A 16,625-nucleotide genomic window follows, 5' to 3' on the forward strand; every position below is an offset into this window, starting at 1 on the left:
AACCAACTGTATGCCAAAAAAATTTGACAATCTTAGTGAAATGGATACATCTTTACAAAAATATAAATTGCCCAGATTAACTGAAGAGGAAGTAAAATACTTAAATAACCCCATCTCAGAAAAAGAAATTGAATAAGCCATTGATGATCTATCTGGGAAAAAATCTCCAGGGCCAGATGGATTTACATGTGAATTCCATAAAACATTTAAAGAATGATTAATTCCAATACCATATAGATTATTTTGGAAAATAGATGAAGAAGGAGTCTTACCAAATTCTTTTTATGATACAAATATGGTGCTGATACCTAAACCAGAAAGAGTCAAAACAAGGAAAGGAAATTATAAACCAATTTCCCTAATGAGTATACATGCAAACATTTTAAACTAAATATTAGCAAATAGATTACAGCAACTTCTCTCAAGAATAATACACTATGACCAGGTAGGATTTATACTAGGAATGTAGGGCTGGTTCAGTATTAGGAAAACTATCAGCATAGTCAATCATATCAACACCAGAACTAACAGAAACCAAATGATCATCTTAACAGATGCAGAAAAAGCTTTTGACAAAATAAAGCACCCATTCCTTTTAAAAACACTAGAGAGCATACCTATGAATGGAGTCTTCCTTAAAATAATAAATAGCATTGATATAAAACCTTCAGCAAGCATTATATATAATGGGGACAAGCTAGAAGAATTTCCAATAAGATCGGGGCTGAAACAAAGACTTCCATTATCACCAATGTTGTTCAATATTGTACTAGAAATGTTAACATTAGCAATAAGAGAAGAAAAAGAAATTGAAGGTATTAGAATAAGCAAAGAAACAAAGCTATCACTCTCTGCAGATGACATGATGATATACTTACAGAATGCTAGAGAATCAACTAAAAAACTACTTGAAATAATAAACAACTTTATCAACTTTGAAGGCTATAAAATAAACCCTCATAAATAATTAGCATTTCTATATATTGCCAACAAAGCCCAACATCAAGAGACAGAAAGAGAAATTCCATTTAAACTTACTGCAAACATTATAAAATATTTAGGAGTCTAAAAATATTTAGGAGTTTACTTCCCTAAACAAACCCAGGAGCTCTATGAACACAATTAGAAAACATTTTTTCACACAAATAAAGTCAGATCTAAATAATTGGAAAAACGTCAGGTGCTCATGGGTAGGCCAAACTAATATAATTAAAATGACAATTCTACCTAAGCTAACTTACTTATTCAGTGCCATACCAATGAAACTAACAAAAATTTATTTTATAGAGTTAGAAAAAATAATAACAAGATTCATTTGGAAGAACAAAGATCCAGAATATGAAGGGAATTAATGAAAATAAATGCTGGGGAAGGTGGCCTAGCCATTCCAGATTTTAAATTGTATTATAAAGCAGCAGTCATCAAAACTGCTTGGTACTGGCTAAGAAATAGAGTGGTGCATCAGTGGAACAGGTTAAACATGCAAGGCACAGTGGTCAATGACTGTAGTATTCTATTATTTGATAAACCCAAAGACCCCAGCTTCTGGGATAAGAAGCCACTCTTTGAAAAAACTGCTGGGAAAACTGGAAAAGAGTATGGAAGAAACTAGGCATAGACCAAAATCTTATACTGTATACCAAAATAAAGTCAAAATGGGTTCATGATTTAGATATAAAGATTGATATTATTAGCAAACTGGGAGAGCAATGAATGTTTTACCTTTCAGATCTATGGAGAACAGAAGAATTCATGGTCAAACAGGAGATAGAGAACATTAAGAAAAGCAAAATGGATAACTTTGATTACATTAAATTTAAAAGTTTTTGCACAAACAAAGCCAATGCAACTAAGATTAGGAGGAAGGTAGAAAATTTGGAAAGAATTTTTACAACCAGTCTCTTTGATAAGGGCCTCATTTCTAAAATATATAGAGAATTAAGTTTATAAGAATATAAGCCATTCCTCAATTGATAGATGGTCAAAGGATATGAACAGGCAGTTCTCAGATGAAGAAATTAAAGCCATTTATAGTCATATGAAAAAATGCTCTAAATCGGTATTGATTAGAGAAATGCAAATCAAAACAACTCTGAGGTACCACATTGCACCTATCAGATTAGCCAAGATGACAAAACAATAAAATGATAAATGTTGGAAAAGATGTGGGAAAATTATAACACTAATGCATTGTTGGTTGAGTTGTGAAATGATCCAACCATTTTGGAGAGAATTTGTAACTATGCCCAAAGGGCTATAAAAATGTGCATACCCTTTGACCCAGCAACAGCAATTCTAGCACTATATCCCAAAGAGATCATAAAAATGGGAAAAGAACCCACTTGTACAAAAATATTCATAGCAGCTCTTTTTGTGGTGGCAAAGAATTGGAAATTGAGAGAATGCCCATCAATTGGGGAATGGCTGAGCAAGTTGTGGTACGTGAATGTAAGGGAATACTGTAATGGCATAAGAAATGATGAACAGGTTGACTTCAGAAAAACCTAGAAAGACTTGCATGATATGATGCTGAGTGAAGTGAGCAGAACCAGGAGAATGTTGTACACAATAGCAACGTTGTGCGATGACTAATATTTATAAACTTAACCCTTCCCAGGATTACAAGGATCTAAGATATCTTCATAGGCCTCATGATGGAAAATGCTATCCACATCCAAAGAAAGAACTATGGAATTTGAATGCAGATCAAAGCATATTATTTGCTATTTTTTTTCCCTCTTCTGTTGGGTTTTGTTTCCTCTTTCTAGTGATTCCTCCTATCTGTTCTAATTCTTACTTACAACATCACTAATATGTTTAATAGGAATGTATACATATAGTGTATATCAAATTGTACACTGTCTTGGGGAGGGTGTTGGGGAGGAAGGGGTAGAAAAATTTTATACTAAAAAGCATATGGAAGTGATTGTTGATATATCAAAATAAGTTAATATAAAATGAATGCTGAAAAATATCTTTATATGGTATTGGAAAAAATAAAGTGCCATTAAATGGAAAAAAATGTCAAAACCTCTGGCATTGTCATTAGTATTGTCCTTTAGTTACTTTACAATAGTCATCTGTGCTTCCTCTAGATCTTTTCTCCTGCATTTACTAAGGATGTAAGTCCAATAAGAGATCCTAGAACTATCAGGATATCCTACTGCATGCCAGTCACAGCGCAAGGTGTTCATGGAACTAGTGGGTGTTGTTGGGGTGTCCTTATAAAAGGTGAGATCCATCCACATGGTGACTAGGTTGCATTTCAAATTGATCAAGAAAGGTATTCAAATGTGGGTGTAGATAAGGCACTGAGAAACTGGTAGTGCACATACCCGCCATGTTCCTTCAAGAGCTGCCAGTCGAGTTTTATTTATTTAGGTTACTGCTGTGGTATCAATGTCTGCTGATTCAGACCAAGTTTGACACATATCTTTATCTGGAGACACCCTGTGGGGTCAGTTCCTGAGCAATTTGTGACACCCATTGATATGTCAGGAATGTCACAAAGTTTCTTGTGGTGTTGAACTAGACATGGAAAATGATTGATGAAAACTGAAAGGTGTTTTCCCTTAATTTGACAGCAAAGCTTTGGTAAAATTAGATATATGGTTACCAGTTGTGATGGTGAATCATCCTTCCCCAAATTATGATGTGTTGTAGCATGCCAAGCACTGGGTGAGGTTCTGTGCAGAAGTGATGGCTTTGGCCATTGCCATGTGAATACTGCTCTTTGATAGGGTGTGTTTATATTGTGCCAGCTAGACAGGGGATAGTCCAACATTTTCAGGACATTATTGTAAAAGAAACAGCAAATTTCAAGAGGCTGATACAATTTGGGATTTCCCATACTCTGGCTAGCACTGTGGGGTGCTTATCAAATTCTCTGAAGTACATGAAGGTGTCCATCATGTGAGGGCAGCTGTGGGGATCAAAATGCTCCTTCCATTGTACCTGGATGGAATGTTGAGCTAACTAGTTAAGACAAGTCAGTTCAGGTAGAATAGGTCCAATGAGTCTCACTGAGTGTCTCCATGTTCCCAAGATCACAACTAGAGTGGATGGAAAGGATGAAGCTGTGCAGGCTGTATTTATCAGTATTCTAGTTCCTGGAAAGACAGTCCCTTGCCCAGCACCCTTGGAGGCTGGTTCCATAGGTTTTGGTGAAGCTTGAGGCCTAGTGTTAAGTTGTAGCTGATCTTTTGGCCCTACATCTAGAAGCCTTCTGACTTGGTTGGGGCTTACAGGGTTGCTGGGGGTGGGGGGCTCCTCCTGTGGATCATCCCATTTGTTCTCCTGGTGAACCTCCTGCTGCTTCACCCTCAGTTGCTATAACTCCTATTACAATTCCTTCTGCTGATGTACTTCCAGTTACTGTAATCCCAGCTACTAATCTCCAAAAGATGTTGCTCCTGCCACTGCTGCACCTCCTGGTGCTACGATGATGCCAGTGACTTTTTTCCTTTGCTAAATAGTTGTTTATTGGAAAACTGTATTCACAACACAGAGACACCACACAAGTTAGGAGTGATGGGAGAGGTTGGCACAAAGCTCTGGGATCTCATCCTCTTCCTGGATCATGTGAGGTGACCTGGAGTGTTAGGGCATACCCAGGTGGAAAGCCTTGTCTTAGTAGGCATGGGTAGAGGCAAAGAGCTATGCTGGCTGTAGCTTCCGACTTTCCACGTGGAATGCACTTGCCTTGAGCAGCTTGACTGTTAGCGATGGCCCACTTACTATAATCCTCCTGCAAAACCTTGACATTTTTCTTCTTTCTACTTCAGTTCTTGAGCACAGATGCCTGAAGGGCTTGAGCATAAGACAAGTTTAGGTCCCAAGGCTTGTGCAAGGGGCATGTATTGTTGGCATTTAGATGGATGGAGGCATCCTTACTCTGATCCTTAGACAGGAAGGTGATACCAGTGACTCCAGGAGGCACAGTCTGGCAATGATTGATCACATCTAAAGATATTTCTTCTTCTACTGGAGGCAACCAACATGTTGATGAAGGTTTAATTGGTAGAAACTGAAAGGTGTTCTTTTTTTTCCTCATCTGGTTTCAAAGCTTTATTGAAGTTAGTTGTACAGGACACATTCAAGGGGTGTGGCTCAAGATGGGTTGTGTTATGATTCAGCTGATGCTGAGGAAGAGAAGGTTGTTGAAGAGGTGATAGCTGTGGGATCTGTTGAGGAGTCCAGTATATAGGTAGTAAGGGCCTCTGGGGGCTCTGAAAAAGACAGGATTGGTATAGATAGGTCCTTGTCTTCGATAGCCAGTGATTTTGTGGGTACATTATCCAGAGTCATTGCCCCTTGAGAGATGAATTCATTGATTGTGAGCTCCAAGATGCCAAATGAGAGGAGGTCCTGTATTGCAAGTGGTTTGGATTGTGATGTGACCAAAGTTGTGAGTCCTACACCATTAAGGTAGTAGTTTCCATGACATTCTCTATGGTATTTGTTGCCTTTTTCAGGGTGGGATACATGCTTGAATTCCCCTCTGACACTCAGGCTCAGTGTTCCTAATTGGAATATTGAAACTGTCACCTTGGTGTTGTTGGGTGAGTGTTTTTCCAATTCTGATGGCTCACTCACTCTTTACTGTGATTTGTCAGTTAAATGGGTGACAATCATGCTATCAGTGCTTAGGGTTATCCTCATCATTCTACCTGTAAATATGACTGGAGTGGTCTGGTCACTGATACTTTGGATGGTTCACTTCTCTCTCTGCTTTTTGTTGTTGTCCAGTTATTTTCAGTCATGTCTAACTATGACATAATTTGGAGTTTTCTTGGCAAAGACACTACAGTGATTTGCCATTTCCTTCTCCAGCTCATTTTACAAATGAGGAAACTGAGGCAAACAGAGTTAAGTGACTTGCCCAAAGTCACATAGCTCATAAATTTATGAGGCCAGATTTGAACTCAGGAAGATGAGTCTTCCTGACCCCAGGCCCAGCACTTTAACCACTCCACCACCTAAATGCCCCTTATGATTAGGGTATTCCAATGTGTCACCACTCCCTTGTTTGTCATCCATATCACTTTGCCCTCTTCTAATCCCTGACCACTCTAAGGGGAAAGTAATATAGGCCACTTAGAGATCCACTGTCTCCTTAAAGCAGGGGTTGGAGGATCCAGGATTCCCTAGGGTGCCATTTGAGGCCATCAACCTTGACCTGTAGATTAAGGTAAGGAGCAAAATGTGAGTTGTAGGATTTGCAGTGGTGTGTTTGTGTGTGTGTGTGTGTGTGTGTGTGTGTGTACAAGGAGTCATAAGGGAGGGCTCCTCAGTATGCAGAATGCTTCAGGCACCGTCTGTGCCAACTTGGAAGTCCAGTTTCCCTCTAGAAGTTTGAGCAGGATGGTTTTTAAGAATCCTTTATGGGGGGTGGAGCCAAGATGGCTGAGTGAAAGCAGTGGCTTCCTTGAGCTCTCCCCTAAACCCCTCTAAATACTCATAAAAACAGCTCTAAACAAATTCTGAAGCAGCAGATCACACAAAAAGGCAGAGTGAAATGAATTTCCAGCCCAAGACAACCTGTATGGTTGATCAGAAAGGTATATTGCGCTGGACTGGGAGCACAGCACAGCATGGCATGGGCACGCAGGCCCCAGTGAACCTGGAGCAAGCCTCAGAGGACTGAATCTCAGGCAGCTGTGGAGGTTTCCAGACTCCTCAATCCACAAATGCCAGAGACAATTTAGAAGGTCAATGGGAAAAGTCTGTTTCTGAAGTGCTGAGACAGTAAGGTGGGGTCTCAACGCCATTCCCCAAGAGCATGGCCCTGGGGAGGAGGCAACTGCTTCCCGAGCTTCTGGCACATAGACTGAGGGTGAATCCAGTGGCTTATGAGAAAGGGATTGCAGCAATCTCTTTGCCAGTGCTGAGGCAGGAATTTCTTGCTTTGCCCGTGTGTGGATCTAGGGTCACAGCTCTGCACTGTGCTGCAGTGCTGGGGAGAGGAGGAGCACTGGTGTGGTGGTGGATGTAGTGGCTGTGGAGAGAAACCTCTCCTCACAGTTACAGGACAAAAAGGAGTACTTGGGGTCACAGGCCAGGAAAGGAGTAAAAACCTTCCCCCTTATCATACTACCTTGGAAGAACTGAAAATTTATAGATCCCTACAAGTACCTCTGAAAACAGCTGTTCAAACACCCAAAGCTTGGGACAGTACATTCTCCACATTGGAAGCAGATTCGTACCTTAACAAAGAGTTTAAAACTCAAGTAATTGGCTGGGATCATAAGCCAGCAGTGCAAAAAGAGTCAGACTATATTATCTTACTCTGGTGACAAAGAAGATCAAAATACAGAACCAGAAAAAGACAACAAAGTCAAAACTCCTACATCCAAACCCTCTAAGAAAAATATGAATCAGTCCTAGGCCTTGGAAGAGCGCAAAAGGAATTTTGAGAAGCAAGTAAGGGAAGTAGAGGAAAAACTGGGAAGAGAAACGAGAGTGATGCAACAAAATCATGAAAAACAAGGCAACAGCTTGCTAAAGGAGACCCAAAAAAATACTGAAGAAAATAACACCTTAAAAAATAGCCTAACCCAAATGGCAAAAGAGGTCCACAAAGCCAATGAGGAGAAAAATGTCCTAAAAAGCAAAATTTGTGAAATAGAAAAGGAAGCCCAAAAGCTTACTGAAGAAAATACTTCCTTAAAAATTAGGATAGAGCAATTGGAAGCTAATGACTTTATGAGAAATCAAGACACTGTAAAACAATCCAAAAGAATGAAAAAACAGAAGAGAATGTTAAATATCTCATTGGAAAAAACTGACCTGAAAAATAGATCCAGGAGAGAGAATTTAAAAATTGTTATCTGAAAGCCATGATTACAAAAAGAGCCTAGACATCATCTTTCAAGAAATTATCAAGGAAAACTGCCCTGATATAGTAGAACTAGAGGGCAAAATAGAAATTGAAAGAATCCACTGATCTCCTCCTGAAAGAGACCCCAAAGGAAAACTCCTAGCAATATTGTAGCCAAATTTGAGAGTTCCCAGGTCAAGGAGAAAATATTACAAGCTGCCAGACAGAAACAATTCAAGTACTGTGGAAATACAATCAGGATAACACAAGATTTAGCAGCTTCTACATGAAAGGACCACAGGGCATGCAATATAATATTCCAGTGGGCAAAGGAGATAGGATTACAACCAAGAATCACCTACCCAGCAAAACCGAGTATAATCCTTCAGAGGAAAAAATGGTCATTCAGTGAAATAGAGGACTTTCAAGCATTCTTGATGAAAAGACCAGAGCTGAATAGAAAATTTGACTTTCAAATACAGGACTCAAGTTGAACTTGAAGAGGTAAACAGGAAAGACAAATCATAAGAGGCTTATTAAGATTGAAATGTTTACATTCCTTCATGGAAAGATGATATTTTTAACTCATGAGACCTCTGTCAGTATTAGGGTGGTTGGAGGAAAAAAATTATATATATGGATAGATAGAGAGATAGAGAGATAGATAGATAGATAGATAGATAGATAGATAGATAGATAGATAGAGAGATAGAGAGATAGATGGCATAGGGTGAGTTGAAGATTAAGGGGTCATATCTGGAGAATAAAATTAAGGGATGAGAGAGGATTATACTGTGAGAAGAAAAAAGGGAGAAGTAGAATGGGGTAAATTATCTCACAAAAAAAAAGAAAAAAATTCTCTTACAGTGGAGGGGAAACGGGGGAAGGTGAGAGGGAATGAGTGAATCTTATTCTCATAGGATTTGGCTTGAGGAGGGAATAACATACACATTCAATTGGGAATGGAAATCTATCTTACCCTACAGGAAAATAGGGGGGAAAGGGGACAAGAAAGCAGGGGAATGATAGAGAGGAGGGCAGATTGGGAAAAGGGGTAATCAGAAGTAAATACTTCTGAGGAGGGACATTGTCAAAAGAAAGAATAGAAGAAATGGGGGGGGCAGGATAGGATTAAGGGAAATAGAATTAGTTTTTCACAACATGTCTACTATGGAAGTGTTTTGCATAACTGCACATGTGCAACCTGTATTGAGTTGCTTGCCTTTTCAATGAGGGTGGGTGGGGAAGGAGGAAGAGAAAAAATGTGAAACCTAAAGTTTTAAAAACATGTGTTTAAAAAAAGTGTTTTCACATGCTAAGAAATACCAGAAATGGGGTACAGAAGTCTATCCTGCCCTACAGGAAAATATAAGGGGAAGGGGATAAAAGAAGGGGGGAGGGATAGAAGAAAAGACAGACTAGGGGAAGGGATATTCAGAATGCATGCCATCTTGTGGTGGGGGAGGGGTGAGATGGGTGAAAATTTGGAACTCAAAAGCTTGTGGAAGTGAATGTTGAAAACTAAAAATAAATAAATTTATATTAAAAACAAAACAAGACAAAACAAATCAGGAAACATTGAAAAAAAAAAAATCCATTATGCTTTTCAATCAGTCCAGAAGCATGAATAGGTGCAAAAACCACAAAATACCATTGTCTGCTGTGTATTGCTGCATGGCTCAGGCAATAAAATATGTGCTCTGGTCACTGTGTATGACTGTAGAAGGGCAAAAGGCACAAGAATTTCCTTTGACAGTCCAGTGATGACATTATGGGCTGTGGGACCCCATAGGTAATGTAGCAAAAGTCCAATACCAGTGTGTACCATGATGGGGGCATATTTAATAGTTACAAGTCACGAAGGCAAAAGTCCTTTAAAGGGGAAAGGTGCTTACCCCTTAACAATGCTGCACTTAAGTTCATGTTTTCAGGGTTGAAATGCGGTACATACCTCACATTCCCTAGTGCTCTGGTTATTAAGTACTGTGAACGTTGTCACATGTCATTTCTTCAATCATCATATAAATCCATTGGTCCCTAAATGTCTAGAACACTCATGTGCTCATTTCACAAGTCTTGTACAATAATGGGAAGTGTGATCTGCTGGTCATGTGAAGTTGTCAAGTACCTGGTTGAGCTCTACTTCTCTGTAGCCCTTTCTGTGTGGGAAGAGACATGACTGGCCCATATAGAGTGGATTTTGCATACCTTATAAGGTCCTTCCAAAGTTTAGCTCCCCATACTGGTCAGCCTTGTATCTGCCATTCATCCTGGGCCTGCTTGCCTGATCAGACTTTAAGTCCACTGACAATTGCTCAAGACCCAGAAAAGATCCAGGGGGAACACCTCTCTTGCTTCAGTTATCCCTCCTGGCTAAGGGAATTACCTTCAGCTCATTTCAGTGGGTGCTATGTTCTTTGCCATCAGCCCTCAAAGAGGTGGTGGTTGCAGGGTAGAAGGCTGCAGCTACTCAGTAGAGATTCTCTCCAAAAGCACAGGTACTATATTCTGTAAAATAAGCTTCACCCCTCAAGCCAACAGATTTCACTGTAGGCCCCACTTAGCTAGTGGGTGTGGGAGTAGGGGAAGAGGTATGTACCCTGGGACCATAACAGAGTTTATGCCACTTGCTCATGCAGGCTGTGGAATCCCTGGTTGCCCAGACTAGCCTTGTCCTGTAAGTATCACTCCATAGGTGTTATCAGTGTTTGACCTCAGCTTTCTGGTGGTGTTTTCTCTAACCCAGGATACTATGAGTAATACAGTCCTTAGAGTGTCAAGGTATGTACCTGTCAATGGCTCTATGGTCATTAGAGCATGGTAGGCAGTTAGCACCTGTCTTTCCTGGGATGAATTCCAATACCAAAGTCTGGGATCATCTTGCTCTAGAACCCCACTGGTAGTTTTATACCATTATGGTGGATATGTAGACTCTAGGAGGTATGAGTGGATATGACTGAGGACTCTACTTGCAAGTCATCACCCAGGGGTAAAAAGGGCAATGCCTAACTGACTTCTAGCTTCACTGCACTCAGAGCCTTCTATTAATCTGAGCCCCACTGAAATTCAGAGATTTTCACATGACCACATAGATGTGAGCAAGCAGGGCTGTGAGGTAACAAGTATGTTGTCACCAAAATTCAAAATGCCTACTAGATATTGTATTCCCTTCACATCAGATGCAACTTTGAGTTAAAGTAGATTATCTTGGACTGGGGTATAGATGTCTCTGGCATTAAGGATTGATATGTCCTTCAGGAATTTCACACTCTGAGAGGAATTGTATGGTATGGGGGGCAGGTATTGCCAACCATGATTGGTCAAATGTCCGATCTTAGCCATGAGGTAGGACTGAACATACATACATATAATAGTTACTATTGTTGATTTTCTTTAAAAGTAATAAATTTATATGTAATAGGTGTCTGGTAGAGTTGGCATGTAGTGCTGATATGGGGTCCAGTTGAGCAGTGTGCTACCAGAAGGAAGACAGAGACTGAATGAAGGCATATTTTATAATTGTCATCAATATTTATCCAGGATCACTGTTGACTTTTAATTTTGAGTTAAATTTCCCTTGATTTTTGCAATCTTAAAAGTCATTGATTGGATATCCAGAGAAGACTAAAGCATAGATGTGAAATTTTTAAAAATTGAATTAAAATTAAGTAATTGTTCTCTCATGATCACGTTCAGTAAAAGTTTGTCCCTAATGGAGATATAAGAAAAGGTGTTTCCTCCCTCATCACTTCTTTGCTAAAGTGGGGAAATTACTGTGTGAAACATTTCATACAATGTCAGACTGTTTCTATGCTTTGATTGATTTTGGTGAACTGTTTTTTTTTCTCTTTTGTATTTTTGTTATGAGTTATGTGTGGGAGAGGGAGGAGGGATCTATCAGGAAATGAAAATTATATAAAAAGATATCAAGAACATTTTTTAAAGTTCTGTGCTAGAAAAAAAAATTAGGCCCAAGTATATTTCTGGGATAATGAATTCAAATGTAGGTTTCATTGGGATTCAGGTGTAGAGGGACCAAGTGAGCAAGCTCTTTTCAGTAAAAACTATGGGTTTAACTCAGTAGAATGTCTCTAAAAATTTTTCTGTTTTCCTAGTAGTGTTTAAGGTCTAAGCTGCAACAACAGGTATGGGAAAACAAAACAAAAACAAAAACAAAAACACACAAACACACAAAAACTTCAAACTGCCTTAGATGTGTTCTCAGGTATGACAGTTTTAATGAGAGGTCTTGTTGGTTGTTTGAAAACAGAGAAGTTGTCCTCTTTCTCTGTAGCTTTTATGAATTGTCAGTTCAAGGATATCCTTCCTTTGATCTTGATCTTTGAAAGGATCAAACAAGTTACATTAATGGGCAGGAATTCAACTCTAAAAATCCCACCTTTTGTCAATAAAGCATTTCTCCTTCTCCTCTTGGGCAGGTGCAATCAGAAAATAGATTCTGCTTCTCTGGCCCACAGCCAGATGTTCCTTCTTATAACAAGAAGAACAAAGGAATGAAAGTGTGATTACAGTAACATGAAATCATCCACAAATGAGAACGTTTTGCAGTCGGCTGTGATTCAGTGATTAACAGTTCTTTCTCTGTAAACCAGTTTTAAATATGCTGCTTTTTCTTTTTTTCAAAAGTCCAGAAATAGATGTTTTGATACTAATTGTTTTGTGTTCAACAAGGCTTTTTGGGATTTTTCAATTTTGTCGGAAGATAAGTTTTCCTTTTAATGAGATTTTGGCCAGTCATTTCATTGAGGAGAAAATGTGCTTGCCCTCTTCTAATCTATCTCCCATAGTCTTTTGTGAGAATGCTAAGTATTCTCTCAAATACTTCTTTTCCTCCCCTGAAGTTAATCTTTTTTTATATCAGAGGAAGTAGAGAACTTTAGTACCTCAAAAATAAATGTTCTGTTTATTTCCAAAGACCTTTCAAAAATACCTGTTATCATGGGACCATCATTGCCCTGAAGTAGCTTTTCTCCTCCCTCTTACTTGGCGAGGATTTATCTAAAAAAAGAAAAAGCTGCCCTCCTCCTCCAATCTCATTGCCTTCAGCATCCCTGAAGCAGCTTCTTGATCATCTAAGGATATAAAAATTCCCAAGGCCATGTGAGAGGCCTCCCAGATTAAGTAGACCTACTTGAGTCACCTTACCCTATCCTGCTAATTAGGATATTTTCTAAGGGAAGTTGGGGGAAAGGGGAACTATAGCAGTATCCAAAGAAGCAAAGTCCTTACTATAAATCCTTGCTGTGTTAAGACAAAGTAAACCTTCTTGTGTTAAATGTTCAGTGTTCTATCAATTCTTCATTTTGCCCCAACATCAAATTTGCCCTGAGCAGTGCCTATAGACATTTGGATATCTACTCTATTGGGACAGAATGAGACAGCCTTGTGGCTCACATCAAGGTTGAGTCAAAGAAAGAACCCAGCAAATACAGAGGATGATAGGGTGATAGAATGGCAAGACAAGACACTCCCTGTTCCAAGAGCCATCAGGGAGCAGGATTAGCTCAGTGAGTACTGGAAAAGGTTGTTTGGAAAAGGTTGTTTGGAAAAGGTGAAGAAGTATAAAGTCCAGCTTCCCTGCTTGCTGAATGTTCTGTAAGTTGGATTTTCAGCAGACTGAAAAGAAACTGGTCTTCAGCCTCCAGTAGCTTACTCTCCATTTTTAGGGAAGATGCCATGAAAGCCAAGAGCCTCCTGATGTAACTGTAATTTGTAAAAGTAAAAAGATCTTCACTTCCACTTCCAGGAGCCAAGATGGTGGAGTAAAAAGTAAGGTGCTCTCACACTCCTGTATCGAAGCCCAGAAAATATTGCCCAGAAAAAACCCTGGAAGAACTGAAACAGAAGAAAGACAGGGTGCAGCAGTCCAGTAGCCAAGTAGCTTGAGTGATTAACAGGAAAGGCCACTCTTGCACTGGGGAAGGGAAGCAGTACAGAATGGGAGGTGTCCAGCAAGGTAACAGAAAGTCCCACGTCAGCATAACAAGAGGAGATCCTGAACACAGGTGGTAGAGCAGGCAAACACCAACACTTGGACCCCCAAGTGCCTTGCTGCTGGTGGAGGAACCCGGTGGAAACCAGCTCTGAAAACCACCAGGTGCCTCCGCATTCTAGAGCAGTCTCCCAGTGCCTCAGCAAAGTGCTCCAAGGGGCCCCAAGCAGATACACATTCTGCAACATCAATGTGAAAGGAACTGAGTGAAAGGAAAGGAAAAGCAGGCAACATCCAGGGGCCAAACTACCCAATCCTACTCCTAGAGTTCCAATTTTGCTGATTCCAGCCCAAAACCAGGTAAGCTGACAGAACCTTACAATCTCCAACTGCCAACATCAGGAGCCCCAGCACACAAAGCCAGTGATAGGCTCAATCAAGGCTCACAACACAATAAGCTTGGATGAGTTCCCTCTGCTCCCCAGCAGGAGAGCTCAATCTCTTGAAAGGCCAGGATATAAGCAAACACTATGAGCAATAAGAAACTTCCCATAGATTCATATTATGAGACTAGTGAAGATGAAGTCAGAAATTCTGAAGAGGACAACATTGGCAACAAACCCACATCTGGAACCTCAAAAGGGAACATGAACAAGTCTGAAGCCCAAAAAGCCTCCTTAGGAGATCTCAAGAAAGATTTTAAAAGCCAAATAAGAGAGGTAGAAGATTTCTTAAAAATACAATTGGCCAACTAGAGAAAAGTACACTGAAGAAGACAAGACCTTAAAAAATACAATTGGCCAAATAGGGAAGGAGGTAAAAATCTAATAGAAAAAAACAATTTGTTAAAAATTAGAATCAGGCAAATGGAAGCTAATGACTCTATGAAAGAGCAAGAATCAGTCAAACAAAAACAAAAAAAAAATGAAAACACAGTTGAAAATGTAAAATACCAAATAACCCAATCTCAGAAAAAGAATAAGCCATTGATAAGCTCCCTAGGAAAAAGTCTACAGGGCCTGATGGATTCACATGCAAATTCTATCAAACATTTAAAAAACAATTAATTCCAATACTATATGGACTATTTGGGAAAATAGGTGAAGAAGGAGTCTAACCAAATTCTTTCTATGATACAAATGTGGTGCTGATACCTAAACCAGAAAGAGTCAAAACAGAGAAAGAAAATAATAGACCAATTTCTCTAATGAATATAGATGCAAAAACTTTAAACTACATATTAGCAAATACATTACAGCAACTTATATCAAGAATAATACACTATGACCAGGTAGGATTTATACCAGGACTGCAGAGCTAGTTCAATATTAGGAAAACTATCAGCAAAATTGATCATATCAACACCAAAACTAACAGAAACCACATGATCATCTCAATAGATGCAGAAAAAGCTTTTGACAAAATACAACTCCCATTCCTTTTAAAAACACTAGAGAGCATACCTATGAATGGAGTCTTCCTTAAAATAATAAATAGCATCAATATAAAACCTTCAGCTAGCATTATGTGTAATGGGGACAAGCTAGAAGAATTTCCAATAAGATCAGGAGTGAAACAAAGACTTCCATTATCAGCAGTGTTGTTCAATATTGTACTAGAAATGTTAACATTAGCAATAAAAGAAGGAAAAGAAATTGAAGATATTAGAATAGGCAAAGAAGAAACAAAGCTATCACTCTTTGCAGATGACATGATGATATACTTAGAGAATCCTAGAGAATCAAGTAAAAAAATTACTTGAAATAGTAAACAACTTTATCAAAGTTGCAGGCTACAAAATAAATCTTTTTCTATATATTACCAACAAAGCCCAACAGCAAGAGATAGAAAGAGAAATTCCATTTAAACTCACTGTAGACATTATAAAATATTTAGGAGTCTACCTCCCGAAACAAACCCAGGAATTCTATGAACACAATTACAAAACACTTTTCACACAAATAAAGTCAGATCTACATAACTGGAAAGCCATCAGTTGCTCCTGGGTAGGCCCCAGCTAATATAATAAAAATGACAATTATACCTAAGCTAATTTACTTATTCAGTGCCATACCAATCAAACAACCAAAAATTATTTTATAGTTAGAAAAAATAATAGCAAGATTCATTTGGAAGAATAAAAGTTCCAGGATATCAAGGGAACTAATGAAAAGAAATGCAGGGGAAGGCGACCTAGCAATTATTCCAGATCTTAAATTGTATTATAAAGCATCAATCATCAAAACTGCTTGGTACAGTCTAAGAAATAGAGTGGTGGATCAGTGGAATAGTTTAGATAGGGAAGACACAGTAGTCAATGACTATAGTAATCTATTATTTGATAAACCCAAAGATCCCAGCTTCTGGGATAAGAACCCACTCTGAAAACAACTGCTGGGAAAACTGGAAAAGAGTATGGCAGAAACTAGGTATAGACCAAAATCTCACACGGTATACCAGAATAAAGTCAAAATGTGCTCATGATTTAGATATACAGGCTGATACTATAAGCAAACAAGGAGAGCAAGGAATAGTTTACCTATCAGATCTATGGAGAACAGAAGAATTCATGGCCAAACTGGAGATAGAGAACATTAAGAAAAGCAAAATGGATAATTTTGATTACATTAAATTGAAAAGTTTTTGTACAAACAAACCAATGCAGCTAAGATTAGAAGGAAGGTAGAAAATTGGGAAAGAATTTTTACAACCATTCTCTCTGGTAAGGGCCTCATTTCTAAAATATATAGAGAATTAGGTCAAATTTTTAAGAATATGAGGCATTCACCAACTGATAAATGGTCAAAGGATATGAACAGACAGTTCTCAGATAAGAAATTAAAGCCATGTGTA

This window comes from Phascolarctos cinereus, unplaced genomic scaffold, assembly GCF_003287225.1.
Source record: "Phascolarctos cinereus isolate Bilbo 61053 unplaced genomic scaffold, phaCin_HiC Scaffold_4;HRSCAF=312, whole genome shotgun sequence".
In the NCBI taxonomy this organism is placed as follows: Eukaryota; Metazoa; Chordata; class Mammalia; order Diprotodontia; family Phascolarctidae; genus Phascolarctos; species Phascolarctos cinereus.